The sequence below is a fragment of the Helianthus annuus genome, chromosome 12, assembly GCF_002127325.2.
Source record: "Helianthus annuus cultivar XRQ/B chromosome 12, HanXRQr2.0-SUNRISE, whole genome shotgun sequence".
NCBI lineage: Eukaryota > Viridiplantae > Streptophyta > Magnoliopsida > Asterales > Asteraceae > Helianthus > Helianthus annuus.
This window is the reverse complement of record NC_035444.2, coordinates 134,539,716-134,552,870: the sequence shown is the minus strand read 5'-3', so window position 1 is coordinate 134,552,870 and position 13,155 is coordinate 134,539,716.

The following is a 13,155-nucleotide window of genomic DNA, read 5'->3' as shown; positions in this document are numbered from 1 at the left end:
AGAACAGTAGTACGTACAAGGTTTACGTAGGTTTTACGTAAGTGTCCTTCCCAACCCGAGGACAGTGGTACGCGGGGGTTTACGTAGGTTTTACGTAAGTGCCTGACACAACCCGAGGCAGTAGTGAGTATAAGTTTACGTAGGTTTTACGTAAGTGTCCTTCGCAACCTGAGGACAGTGATGAGTACAAGTATACGTAGGTTTTACGTATGTATCCTTCGCATCCGAGGACGATGGTAGATAGTCTAGTAATAGTGTAAGTACAATCCCATTCCTTCAATCCCATTCCCAACCCCGGGAATCCCATGCCTTGGTTAGAGTGTGAACTCACCTTGGTTTGCTCGGTTTGTTATTGCTTCTAGTGTTAATTAATGGTTAGGTCCGTTACACACGACCTAAGGTACAATGCATATAAACTCAATGTAAGTGTTTACGTTCAATTAGGGTTTACAATTTCTTGATGTCCAAACAATTGTGTTCCGTGTGATAATCGTGTACAGAATGACATGACATAGATTGTTCATACATACAGTATCATCCAGTAATATACAGTAGCATACAGTAGCATGGTGTTCCTCATACAGGGTTTTGAACTTGGCATTATAAATAAACTCGGATCCCTAGTGTTAACATTAGGTTCTAACACTGGTGTTTGCCATAAGCTCAGACACTTATTCATACATGAAATTCGGACCATATAGCATCAACAAACTCAGACACTTATTCATCACTAAAAGTTCGGACCATGCATACTTGTCAAAAGTTTGGACCATGTTTCATTATCAAGATTCGGATCATTTATCATTTACAAAAACTCAGACCATTCATGCTTATAAAACTCGGACCCCATGTATTTCTACAAACTCGGACCCCTTAATACACTTACAAAGTTCGGACCCTTCAAGCCTTGCAAAAATTCGGACCTTTACATCATTCAAAAAAAAGTCGGACCACATGTTACATCACAAAACTCGGACCACATATTACAAATCAAAAGTCGGACCACATACAAAATAAAGTTCGGACCACATACAATGATAAAGTTTGGACCTTGTTGTGCATTACAAAAATTCGGAGGCAAGTGACAACCTCAGACTTGTGACTTCACAAAACCTTGACACTTAACTCCGAGTTATCAACATGCGTGAATTCCAAAACTATTTTACAGTTTTCAATGGAACAGTTACATTTGCAGACTACGATCAAAACCCTAATCCCAGACATTGCCAGTGTTGTAATCTAATTAACAATCAAACAATTCTAACATATCATTGTTAGTGCACCTACGTCTGCTGACTACGTCTTTCATCAAGTTGTGAAGATTGAACAGATGAAATATGGCACGGAATCCTAGAATAGTTTGAATTATATAGGATCGCTTTTATGTACCAATCTAGGATCGTTTTTGTGTCATAGTTGTTCTGGATCGCCTTTATGGACTTGTTAGGATCGCTTTTATGGCTTTGAGGTGGAACCGCTCATACGGACATGTCGTATGAGCGGTCCATGAAGTCTATATATACCTAGGGGCGATCCAGCACATAGTAACAGTGTAGTTTCTTCCGGCGAGCCACGAAGTGCTGCCGAAGTGCTGTTAGACCTTGTAAAAGTACTTGAAATCAATACAACAGCGATATTAAAGTGAATACGGCTTCAATTGCACCAGGTTATTAGTTTCCGCCTCTTAATCTGGACTAGATCTTCTCTGAACGACTCGTGAGGTCAACAAACGATCCTACAAGTGGTATCAGAGCTCAGGAGGTGGAGTTCTTGCCTTTGTAGCTGCTATTCTTCTGTTTTTCTACCTTTTCTTCACTTTTTCGAAAATTTTCGCGATAAAACAAGCTCAAAATCACACAGTGCACTCGAATTCATGAATTAACAAACCCTTGAAGTTTTCAGAACTAAAATCGAAGTAGAAATAGAGATTTTAGGTGTTTTGTTGATTCAGGTTCGCTCGAAATATGACGTAAGCACTGGAACCGCTCGAAATTTTGGACTGGAACCGCTCGAAATTTTGAACTGGAACCGCTCGAAATTTTGGACTAGAACCGCTCGAACTTACCTTGTGAACCGCTCGAACCGACATCTTGCTTGGATCGCTCGAAAATTAAAACTTGAACCGCTCGAACTGTTATTGTTTGACTCGCTCTTTGGACTGATCTTGGACCGCTCCAGACTCAAAGGACTGAATTGCTTTTTCAAACCTTGCTTGGACCGCTTATAAGTCAACATTATTGGACCACTTATTAGTCCGATCGCTCGAGTGGACATAGTGTGTGGACCGCTCATTTAGATAATTAGTCATTTCATTGGACCGCTCTTGTGGACTGTTGTATAAGACTTGAAATTGTTAAGAACTTGTGAACGTTTGAAAGATGGATACTGAATTTTATAACGCTTTTGCTACTCCGACCTCGATTACCCAAAGTGCTTTGATTGAAAATGAAACCGGAACGTCTCAAAAACCACCGAAACTCATGGATATTGACGATTATAATGTGTGGTCGGAACGATTCGGAAATTGGGTAGAAGCTTATCATCTTGATGCGTGGGAACACACCGAAGTACCATATACTAAACCCACGAAAGACAATGTTGTGAATGGTACTCCACTAACACTTAGGGAAATGAGTACTGTGGATAAGAAGAAATATCGAGATGAGAAGCTTATGGTGAGTCTACTTCAACAGGCGATAAAAGAAGACATTCTGATCTTGCTTCAACATGACGGAACTGCATATTCAATTTGGACAGAGTTAGAAGCAAAGTTTACGGGAAGTGATGAAATGTTAAGAAACAAAATGTCTCTCATGAAAAAGGAATTTGATCTGTTTCGAGGATTGAAAAATGAAACCACCAAACAAATTATTGATCGATACTGCAATTTGGTGAGAAATATGACAAAATTGGGTGTTAAGAAAGATACTGATGAATTAATTGAAAAACTTGCAGATGCGCTTCCATATGAAATCTGGGGAACATTCTTAATGATGCTGAAGTCAAACAAAGAAGAATACAAAAGAATGAAACTAGGAGACTTCATCAAGCATTTAGAAGCCCAAGAGATGGAGAAGAGAAAGATCGCTAGGATGAAAAACTACGATGGAGAGCAGGATATCAGTTTGTACTACAAACATGGTGCTACTGATTCAACAAAGTTTTCACCTAAGATTGAAACTGCCTACAGCGTTAAAGATTCTACTGAAGTGAAGACATCTCAGGGATCAAGCAGCAGCAGAAGATTTTCATCTTTTGATCCTAACATCTCTGTAACAAAGAGTGGTAGAAAACTTCAGTGTAACATTGTGTTGAGTCTTGAAAATGATCAAGATTACTCTGAAGATATTGCTAAAAACCAAATGTCTTTGTTAGGGATGATTCTGGAATCTTATAGTTGTTTTGTTGCAGGAAAGATCGGTAATCCAATGCTCACGAAAGAGGATTACGATCAAATTGATGCTGAAGAAATGGAGTTGATGGATATAAAATGGTGTATGGCAAGTGTGATGAGACGTGCTGAAAAGTTCAAACAAATTACTGGCCGTGATGATTTTCGTGATGCAAATGTTTCAGCTTTAGGTTTTGACAAATCTAAAGTTACATGTTTTCGTTGCAGGGAGAAGGGGCATTTCAAGAGGGAATGTAAAAACCGTGAAGCTACCGGTGCCCAGAATCCTTTCGGAAACAATGATTATCACAAGAAGGCCATCTATCATCAAATTACTCAACCAGCACCACAGCATCAGGCACAAACAGCTCATGGAAGAGATGTGATTGATAAAAAGGCTTGTGTTGTTAGTCAGGGAAAGTATGATAATTTTACTTGGGAAAAGTATCTTCCAAAAGAAAGCAAAGTATGTATAGCTGAACAAAATGACGAGAAGATGGCTGAAGGATTTACTTGGGATGATTTTTGTCAAGATCAAGATTTTATGGCCAAAAATACTTCTCATGCTTTCTTTGCTAATGCTTATGATTTGAAATGTGCAGAAAGATGCAGAAAAGTCATGGAAGCTGCTGAAGAGAGACGAAGACAGATCAGAGAGGAGGTTGAAGAGGAAGAGAGATTGAAGGAAGAAGCAAAAGCGGAAAAATTGAGGAGAGCTCGATTTTTAAATTCAAGCAAGATAGTCAAAGAGGTTCCTGAATTCGAGATTAAAATAGAGGCTGAACCGGTCATGGTCCCAGAAAAATGCATGAATTGTGATTCGTTGATAAAACAGAACAATGAGTTATTGCATAACATTCACAAGCTGAAAGAATCGTATGATACCATGAACAGAGAAATCAACAAATATACAGATTCTGATGGTGAACAAGCTGAAGCTATGAACACTTTGAAAATAGCTTATCTGAGACAGCTTGATACAGCAAATTATAACATTAAGAAGTGTGCAGATCTCGAGCTTCAGTTAGCGACACAAAAGATAGAAACTGAGAAAGTCAAGAAATTATTGGACAGCTACTCATGTTCTACTTTTGTTGTTGACAGGATTTATCCGGTGGTGAAAGATTTGAAGACCTTTGAAGAAGTGAAGATTGGTGAAGAAGAACAATCCGTGACAAAAGATGAAGAAAAAGTGAAAGCTTCTGGTAAGAAACCGAGTGTATCCTACAATAGATGTCCGCCCCCGGTCGAAAATGGATATTCACCCCGAAATCCTAATTCAGAAAGAGTCAATAAAGCGATCAATCTGAAATGGGAGTCTGGGCTTTCGGATAACTTGCCAGAAAGTATCGATGTCACGTACACGTCATCAGACACTGATCATGAGTCAAAGTTGATAAAAAGTGTGGTCGATCAGGTGTTAGACAAAGATGACAATGAGGAGTCAAAACCCGAGTCAAGGTCTGGGTCCAGTGCGTCAAAGCAAACAGTCAAAAAGGACAAACGGGTTTATAACAAAGAGTTTTTACTTTCGAAATCTAATTTGAATGATGAATCAGTCAAAGTAGCATATACTTTGAAGGGTTCTGACAAATTATATTCAGATGAAAGTTTTCCAATAAGAAGTGTCAGAATTGAAATGATTCAAAAGGTTTTCAAAATCACAGAAATTAATATTTCTGAAATAAAAGATTTTAATCTTAATGGAAAACCTAAACAATACACTTCAAGAGATCAACAAAGAATCAACAAGAAAATGGGTTACAATTGTGGTTATAGTTTCCAAAAGAAACCAAACCATGATCGTAATTACAAAAAGAAAGGTCTTGGTTTTATTCCACCGAAAAACTATAAAAATGAAAAATTTTATAAACAAAAAAATATGTTTGTTTCAGGGAAAACTTCGGAAGCTGAAAAAGAAAAATTATTCAGAAATCAGACAAATCAGGAATTCCTTGCCAAGAAGCAAGAAGAACTAAAGAAGACCGAAGTTCTGAAGAAGGTTGAAAAGAGATCCTGTTTTCAGTGTAAAGCTGTTGGTCATCTTGCGAAAGATTGTCCGAAGACATTCAGACCAAAACAGGAAATCTCAAGAAAAATGAAAGAAAAAGTTGTTGAAACGACTGAACTATCAACCCGGAAGTTTACAGGCTTTGAGAATTCAACTTATGAAAAAGGAGAATCTTCACAGAGTGTTTCCAAACACATAGGCAAAGAATCAAATCAGAAATGGGTTGTGAAAGGTTCAGGTAACAGTTCTGGTGATGAATCTGATTCCATAAAATCAGAGGAGCCATGTGTTGAAGGAAAGGTTGTAAAGAAAACTCCGAAAGTGGACGATGTGAATTTTCCGCCACTACATGCTAAAAATTACAAATCTAAAATCGGAAAAGTTGACGTTCCAAATCAATTTTATTCAGACAAAAAGAAAATTGATGTTGGAAAAACTTTCAACGGCAATGTGAAACGCATCTTTGGAAGAATGGCCAGTGGTAAGGCCCAAAGCATTCAGGAGTTTTATGCTTCCAAAGGATGGGTTTACAAGTCGGTTGAAAAGAAGGATGAAAATGATGAGGTTACACCCAAGGATGGTCAGGCTTGGGTGGATATATTTTTCCAAGAATAAAATCCTGACTTGCCGGAGATCCCAAGATGGTATTGCGGATCATGAATCGGCATCTTTCTAAATCTGTTTGTGAAGTTGCAGGACTTGCCGGAACTCCCAGGTTTGTAAGCGAGGAGTAGGAATCGGCATCTTGAGAATTCAACCTAAAGATGGTAATTGGTTGAAAAACAGGTTTGAAGAGATTGAATTGCTAAACTTACAAGTGGTTGTATGGTAGTAATTGATGTAGATCTTACAAGTGGTTAAATCAGGGTCATTAAATTGGACTTGATTTAATTATCATTCAAGAATTTGGTAAACAAAGTGATGATTTGAACCCCATTTTACAAAAGATAAAAACAACTAAACTTATTTTCCGGAAAAACCATTCTGATTAAAACAAACTTAAGTGTTTTGAAATCATTATGGGAAAATAGTTTGTTGTGAGGGGGAGTTCTGATTGTTTAAGCCAAACGGATGGAGAATTGAAGTGTTTTGATATCAGTTGTCATGTTCTGTATAGTTTGTTTTAAATTTTCTTTAGATGTATTTGAATTTTAGGGGGAGTAAGAATTTTTAGAAAATCCAAAAACATCAGAAAATTTGAAAAAGCCAAAAACATGATAAAATTGAAAAATGAGTTTTTGTTGCGAAAAATAGGAAATGATAGTACATCAGTGAACGATCACAACACGCTAAAGAATTGGAAAGTCAAAATGTGATAAACAATCTTACTGCGGATGTGTCAGTAGATTTTCGCACATTTAGTAAATTGAAACGAGATATAAACCTAAATCAAACTTGCTTGATTCGTGGGTAACTATTCTTGGATATATGGGTAACCCCCGAAATCTTGTTTGAAAGGTCCCGTATTCTGAGATACTAGGTCTTTATGCTCAGTGATATCTGGGGTATTATTCCGGGACTTCTACTGTATGGAAATACTGACCTAGTCCCCGAATAATACTTTCTGCAAAAAGCTTTGAAATATAAGCGCCGCCCTCAGCAGACTGATTAAACAATAAAATTGGTAATCTTTGCTGTTGTAACAAAAGATCCTCTAAAGGGGACCCACCAAAAGTCGAAGCCGTCATCTCTCTGCGTATACGGAAGTATCGACCTGAGCTCTCACGGCCCTCGCACATTACCCCTTTACAGATATCATCTGTGGTATACTCACCTGTAAGACTGAATATTTGGGATCTGGATACGGGAGTATATTCAAGTGGAGTGATACACAATTGAGTTTAAGTCTTTAAAACATTAATATCGTATCTCGAATCGATTGAAATCTGTGTTGAAAATTTAAGTGGACAAACATACTGACAATCTAGGTAAATTGTTTAGAACTTATCATGTAATCAAGCTTAACGGTGTTTGCGATATGTTTCATAACTGATATGATCCTCTTGCACGAACTCACAAAAATATTGTCTGTAAATATTTCATTTTCTGCATTTACTTTCATTCCGAAAAATCCAAAAAGATTTTCAGTGTGTTTTAGCATAAATTTTGAAAAGTCAAAAAGATTTTCGACAACTGGTATTGATATGCTGATTTTCGAAGTTCAAAGTGCTAAACTTGAAGAACTGGTTTGGGGAGTGTTTGAGAGAGAAATGATAAAATTGTTTTTGATGAAATCCAATAATATTCTTGAATGCAAAATCATTATTATTGTGATGTATTCATCATAGTTTCTAAAATTGTTGAAAAATTTTATTTTTATAGAAACTTATGGTTGGGTAAGAGATTGTGCAGGTATTAAAGTGCCAGGTTATGATCTTAAACCTGATGAAGTTTGAATTTCAGACTAAGATCCCAGCTGTGTGAGAGGGGGAGTCTGAAGATACCAAGTTAACATTCAAGAGAGTAGAGTGTGTTGATGATGGAGATAGAGAATCAGGATTCTTGAAACGATAGATATTTCAAAGAACAGATTGTCGACTGATGAAGATTGTAGATTGCAGTCTGAAATGAAGACATTGATGAAGACTCCGTCAACATCCGAGGGGGAGTTTGTTAGTGCACCTACGTCTGCTGACTACGTCTTTCATCAAGTTGTGAAGATTGAACAGATGAAATATGGCACGGAATCCTAGAATAGTTTGAATTATATAGGATCGCTTTTATGTACCAATCTAGGATCGTTTTTGTGTCATAGTTGTTCTGGATCGCCTTTATGGACTTGTTAGGATCGCTTTTATGGCTTTGAGGTGGAACCGCTCATACGGACATGTCGTATGAGCGGTCCATGAAGTCTATATATACCTAGGGGCGATCCAGCACATAGTAACAGTGTAGTTTCTTTCGGCGAGCCACGAAGTGCTGCCGAAGTGCTGTTAGACCTTGTAAAAGTACTTGAAATCAATACAACAGCGATATTAAAGTGAATACGGCTTCAATTGCACCAGGTTATTAGTTTCCGCCTCTTAATCTGGACTAGATCTTCTCTGAACGACTCGTGAGGTCAACAAACGATCCTACAATCATGCATCTCATTGTCAAGCATTTGATTAAGCAACTATTCACAAACCATTTCACCATAAGCAGGAGGATCAATAAACACAGAGCCATTATATGTAGAACTAGGGTTTTGCATGAATCACATAATCAAGGATTAACAACAAATAATCATTAAACGTTTACCTTAGATTGATTCTAGATGGATTGGAAGATCAAGATTGATGCAAGAGAACTTATGTAGCCAAGAATGATAGCCAAGAATGATAGCCAAGAATGATGAGAGAAATGATTGTAGAGAGAATGATTTGAAGTGACGTATGATTGAAATTGGTGAGAATGATTAGGGTTAAGGGGTTTTGTTTTATTTTCATTATTACCACTAAACACCCCTAAGTATCATCCTTTACACAAAACACACACACCACCTATAATTTACAGTTTCATCACCAAGTTCATGTATTTGTCAAATCATTCGTAAAATAACACATAACCATGCAACAATCACAATACACTTTATCAAATCAAAACGTATACAATTACAAAGCAAACAAATTGAGTAAGTAAGCACTAAACAAATAGTGAACGTGTAATAAATGCGAAAGTGGAATCTCGGAAACTCGAGTTGTCACAAAAATCATTTTGATTAAAACAAACTTAAGTGTTTTGAAATCTAAATGAGAAAATGGTTTGTGATAGGGGGAGTTCTGATTGTTTATGCCGAGTGAATGGCGAATTGATGCAATTCGATGTCAGTTGTCAAGTTTCTGTATAGTTTTAGTTTACAATTGGGTCATGAGTCATGTTTTTCAATTTTTCTTTAATGTGTTTGCATTTTAGGGGGAGTAGAAAATTTCAGAAAATCCAAAAACATTAGAAAATTTGAAAAATCCAAAAACATGATAAAATCATAAATGAGTTTTGTTGTGAAAAGAGGAAATGATAGTACATCAGTGGACTGTCACAACATGCTAAAGAATTGTAAAGATAAAATGTGATAAATAATCTCACTGTGGATGTGTCAGTAGGTTTTTATACATTTAGTAAATTGCGACGAGATATAAACATAAAATTCGAACTTGCTTGTTCTGTGGGTTAACAACTGCTTGGATATATAGGTAACCCCTGAAATCTTGTTTGAAAGGTCCCTTATTCTAAGATACTAGGTCTTTATGTTCAGTGATATCTGGGGTATTATCCTTGGACTTCTGCTGAATGGAAGTTCTGACCTAGTCCCCGGATAATGCTTTCCGCAAAAGCTTGAAACATAGCTTCGCCCTCAGCATGCTGATGAAACAATAAAATTGATAGTCGCTGCTGTTGTAATCAAAAGATCCTCTAAAGGGGACACATCGAAAAGTCGAAGCTGTCATCTCTTTGCGTATACGGAAGTATCGACCTGAGCTCTCACGAAAGTGGAATCTCGGAAACTCGAGTTGTCACATTATCCCCAACTTGAAAGAAATTTCGTCCCGAAATTTAGCATGCGGTTACTGAGGAAGCTAGTTAAGTTGTATCGTTTACTGGTTTTCCTGGGGTGTCACATCATCCCCCCGTTAATTTGGAATTTCGTCCCGAAATTCTGTAGTAGCTTCAGCCTCAGTAGTGGTTGCATGGTTTCCGAATAACTGGGGATACTTGAGTTCCATTTGGTCTTCTCGTTCCCAGGTATACTCTGGGCCACGACTGGAGTTCCAACGAACTCGTACAAGAGGTGTTCTAGTGTTCTTGAGGACCTTAACGTCCCGGTCCGTGATTTCAACAGGTTCCTCGACGAAATGCAACTGTTCGTCGATAGTGAGTTCCTTCAAAGGAACTATGAGGGTCTCATCTGACAGACACTTCTTCAGATTCGACATGTGGAAAACGTTGTGAACTGCACCGAGTTCAGCTGGTAGGTTTAGTCTGTAGGCTACTTTGCCTATTCTTTCAGTGATTTCGAACGGTCCAACATACCGCGGATTGAGCTTGCCTCGTTTACCAAAACGAACCACACCCTTCCAGGGTAAGACTTTGAGTAGCGCTCGATCCCCAACTTGGAACTCGAGCGGTTTTCTGCGTTTATCAGCGTAACTTTTCTGACGGTCACGAGCTGCCGCCATGCGTTGTCGTATCTGTGCAATCCGTTCAGTAGCATCAACTACCATTTCTGGACTTGTGATCTGACTATCACCCACCTCTGCCCAACAAAGAGGTGATCGACATTTACGCCCGTACAATGCCTCGAATGGAGCGGCTTGTATGCTGGTGTAGTAACTGTTATTGTACGAAAACTCTACTAACGGGAGATGTTTTTCCCAGCTGTTGCCGAAATCGATAACACACGCCCGAAGCATGTCTTCTAGAGTCTGGATAATGCGCTCAGCCTGCCCATCTGTCTGAGGGTGGTAAGCTGTGCTCATGTCTAACCGAGAGCCAAAAGATTTGTACATTGCTTGCCATAGTTCTGAAGTAAATCGTGCATCACGATCTGAAATAATAGAGGTTGGCACTCCATGCCTCGAAACAACTTCTTTCAGGTAAAGGTCTGCTAATGTAGAGAACTTGTCAGTTTCCTTGATAGCCAAGAAGTGAGCAGATTTAGTGAGTCGATCCACGATCACCCAAATAGTATCATTCCCACGCTGGGATCTAGGCAGGCCAGTAACAAAATCCATGGAAATTTCTTCCCATTTCCACTGTGGTATCTTGGGTTGCTGAAGTAGGCCTTAGGGTTTCTGGTACTCCGTCTTGACCCTCGCACAGGTCAAACACTTGCCGATATAAGTTGCTATGTGGGCCTTCATGCTAGGCCACCAGTACGTAGTTCTAAGATCGTGGTACATTTTGTCCGAACCTGGATGTACCGAGTAGCGAGACTTGTGAGCTTCATCCATTACCAGCTCGCGTAACTTGCCATAATGTGGAACCCAAATGCGTCCTGTTACATAGTAGGCGCCGTCTTCCCTTTGTTCTAATCGTTGCCTTGAGCCGCGTAGGGCTTCAGCACTGACGTTTTCTGGTTTCAATGCTTCTACCTGAGCATCTCGTATCTGTGCAGGAAGACTAGACTAAATAGTGAGTTGCAAGGCTCGTACACGCCTAGGTGTAGTATCTTTTCGACTGAGGGCATCAGCCACAACATTGGCTTTGCCTGGATGGTACTTGATGGCATATTCATAATCGTTCAGTAGTTCAACCCATCGACGTTGCCGCATGTTCAATTCCTTCTGCTTGAAAATATGCTCGAGACTCCTGTGATCGGTGTAGATAGTGCACTTGGTACCGTACAGGTAGTGTCGCCATATCTTAAGCGCGAATACAACAGCTCCCAGCTCTAAATCGTGTGTAGTGTAGTTCCGCTCGTGAACTTTAAGTTGGCGCGAGGAGTAAGCAATGACTTTATTCCTTTGCATCAATACACAACCAAGACCCTGAATCGACGCGTCGCAATAGACCACAAAATCGTCTGTGCCCTCTGGCAATGAAAGAATAGGTGCGCTGCAAAGCCTATCCTTTAGGTACTGAAAAGCGGTTTCCTGGGGATTACCCCAACGATAGGTAACACCTTTCTGTGTTAGTATGTAAGCGGCTGTGCGATCTTTGAGAAGTCTTTGATGAACCGTCTGTAATAACCTGCCAAACCCAAGAACTGGCGTATTTCCGTTGGTGTACGCGGTGCCGGCCAGTTCCTGATCGAATCTACCTTGGATGGATCAACATGAATCCCATCCTTGTTTACCACATGGCCTAGAAAGTGGACTTCACGAAGCCAGAAGTCGCATTTTGAAAACTTGGCATACAGTTGTTCCTTTCGAAGAAGTTCCAAGATAAGTCGTAGATGCTGCTCGTGTTCCTCCTGACTCTTGGAGTAGATCAGGATGTCGTCGATGAAAACAATCACAAATTTGTCTAAGTAAGGCTTGCACACTCTGTTCATTAGATCCATGAAAACTGCAGGTGCGTTCGTTAGCCCGAATGGCATGACTAGAAACTCGTAGTGGCCGTAGCGAGTTCTGAATGCTGTCTTAGAGACATCCTCATCCAGGACTCTCAGCTGATGGTAACCTGACCTTAGATCAATCTTGGAGTAGTAGCTCGACCCTTGCAACTGGTCGAATAAGTAATCAATTCGTGGAAGAGGATAGCGGTTCTTCACTGTCACCTTGTTGAGCTCACGATAATCAATGCACATCCTGAAGGTACCGTCTTTCTTTTTCACAAACAGCACTGGATCTCCCCAGGGCGAATAGCTAGGACGAATAAAACCCTTATCCAAGAGCTCTTGTAGTTGCTTTGACAGTTCTTCCAGTTCAGTTGGAGCTAAACGATACGGTGCGCGAGCTATAGGTGCTGCACCTGGAGCTAGCTCAATTTGAAACTCGACCTGGCGATGAGGCGGTAGCCCAGGTAAATCTTCAGGAAACACTTGAGGAAAATCGCGTACAACTAGGATATCCTCTATTCTTTTCGCTTTCGTTGATGCATCCGTAACTAGTGCCAAAATGGCAGTATGACCCTTTTGTAAACACTTTTGGGCCTTCAGGAAGGAGATGATGCCAACCACAGCACCACTCTTGTCACCTTGAACTTCGAGAGGTTCTTTACCAGGACGGGGAATACGAATGATCTTCTCCTTACATAGGATCTCTGCTTGCTGTTTGGATAACCAGTCCATACCAATGACGATGTCGAAACTACCCAGAACTATAGGAATGAG